The sequence below is a fragment of the Penaeus monodon genome, chromosome 14 (genome assembly GCF_015228065.2).
Source record: "Penaeus monodon isolate SGIC_2016 chromosome 14, NSTDA_Pmon_1, whole genome shotgun sequence".
Classification (NCBI taxonomy): Eukaryota; Metazoa; Arthropoda; class Malacostraca; order Decapoda; family Penaeidae; genus Penaeus; species Penaeus monodon.
The window spans coordinates 47,859,845-47,862,385 of NC_051399.1; the positions used below are offsets into that span (position 1 = coordinate 47,859,845).

At 35.8% G+C, this 2,541-nt stretch overlaps 1 non-coding gene across 1 annotated transcript; it reads left to right on the forward strand.

Annotated features, from left to right (window-relative positions):
* Positions 1-2,049: 2,049 nt before the first annotated feature.
* LOC119581341 lies at positions 2,050-2,168 on the forward strand. The gene has a single exon (XR_005229490.1). It is a non-coding gene; the product is annotated as a 5S ribosomal RNA (ribosomal RNA).
* The last annotated feature ends 373 nt before the right edge of the window (positions 2,169-2,541 follow it).

The following is a 2,541-nucleotide window of genomic DNA, read 5'->3' on the forward strand; positions in this document are numbered from 1 at the left end:
CGTCTGCGTATGATTTTAGTAACCAGTGAGCCTAAATGGGATTTACTTCCCACTGGATGACTAATGCGAACTTACAGCTAAGCCAAAGACTAAAGGAAAACTGAATTGTAGATGGGCATTAGCATTATTAAACAGATTGCTATTTCTTTCCATAACAGTCATATCAATTGGTACTTGGATAGGCGACCGCTTGGAAACACCTGATACTGTTATTTTACTATTTATTCTAATTATGTTATCCATATCTTGAGAGTTTCCGCGCCAGAGAAAGTGTACAAAATTTTTCTGTAAAAATATTCCAAATAAAAACTTCCACAATAGGAAACATATTAAGATAAGTGGCAGATAGAAATCTTGAAAACATGTCCACGACATTGAGGCACATAATCTACTAGTCTTCCTTATCCACAATTGGTTTTGCTAGACCTCTCAGTATGATCACATGATATACTAAAATTTAAGTGATATATTTATTTTGTACAAATTATCATCATTATTGTAGGGTAATCATTATTATTATCAACATTTATATATACTGTTACGCCGACCGCCTCATCTCTCTGCCACCAACACAAGGCAGGCTAGGAAGACGGCGTGCTATCCACAGGGTCGTGAACACTGAACAGCTCCAAGAGGCACCGAGCACCACAGCGTCCCAGAACACCACCAGGGGAAACGCCAAGTGGCGAGGCAGGGCACGAAATAAACACACGATGACAGTCTTTCCTTTATTTACACAAGTTATTTACCCGTACACTTTTCTATAGGCACAATACAGGGGGAAACCAGCATGTCACACTGCACGATACAGCTTATAACAGGGCAACACAAAATATCAGGTCACAAGGGCACACACGAGGTCTTCACAGGAGCAGCACCCAACCGCGTCTCCTGGCTTGTTCCTCCGCTCCTCCGCTCACAGCCAGCTGCGTCATGTTTGCCCAGGTCCCTTCATGTTAACACATGCCCAGGTCATCCTTTTCATGTTAACACATGTTTCGCACAGAGACAGACCCACTGGCGTAGCCATACTATTTACTTTTCGTTTAAATTGTCATAAAAAATATCACCAGTATCATTGTTATGATCCTCATTAAGATTTACATTAATCATTAGAGTAGCAACATTGTTACTATTATCGTAACACTGAGAATAGTAATACTAGTAATAATCAAAATACAAATACAACAAAAAATACTGATAATAACAATAATGGCAGGTTAATGGCGGCAAACATATATGATTCAAGTCTCAATAATAAACGGCATTTCTACTTATGGTTAGTCTTTATCTTTATCATTTATGTCCCTCTTTCTTTCTCTCTCTCGCTCTTTATTTTTTCCTCAGTAATTATTATTACTATCAACATTAACACTATTTACTTTTTGTTCTAATTATTATCAATAATACTGTCACCAGAATCATTGATATACTGCTAATTATGAATTATATTCATCATTATTGTAGCATTATTATTACCATTACCATGGCAACAATGATTATGCTGATGGCAGTAGTCATCATATGCTAACAACAATGATAATGTTAGTGAGAATAATGATGAAAATACTAGTAATAATCATAATACAAATACAACGGTATATACTGATAACAACAATTGCGGCAAAACTGTTATATCTAAGCATTCAATATTAAAGACTGAATAATAATCGGAATTTCTGCTTATGATTAGCTACATTATTTAGCTCTGTGAAAGAGATATAGTTGCATGTATACACACTCAAAACCATAGACATATCTTACTCAATTTTTTATGCATTACTTATACGCCTAGCATTCTTTAGAGTTGCACAGCTCGATAATTAGTAAAAGCTTATGTCAGGTGCATAAAAGTGGTGACAATAAAGTAGCCAATATTCCCGATAGTGGTCGATTGTGATTGAGGTTTACATTATGGAAAAGATGTCACTGTTGTGACTGGAGTGTCATGGTCATGAAGTTTGATGCAAAAGTAAAATATACGTTATATTTGAAAGTATACAAATGACGAGTACTGAAAGAAAAGTGATTAACGTTTCATAACTCTTTGCCAACGATCATACCACGTTGAAAGCACCGCTTCTCGTCCGATCAGCGAAGTTAAGCAACGTTGGGTCTGGTCAGTACTTGGATGGGTGACCGCCTGGGAACACCAGATGCTGTTAGCATTTTATTATATATGATCAACATGTTAAGCATTTCTTGAACACGTTTAACATCTCTTCTCATATTGGTATAAGGAAATCCATTGAAATTATCATTTAATTTATACGAAATAGAGTAAAAGTTAACGGTGGCGAATTTTGAAAGGATAAACAGAAAATGGATAGGGTATAACTAAAGTAAAGTGATAATGGTTGTTTTGTCAATAATACTAAGTAATGATGTATATAAAATCAATGTGAATGAAATCATTTTAATAATGAAAAAAACATTCACGATCAAGTTTTGGCAATATATCTGGCAGCAGTTTTGAAGCTTTGGCTCTATACCATTACTCGTGGAGTTCCAGAGCCTGTGTTGTCTGTGTACGATTTAATC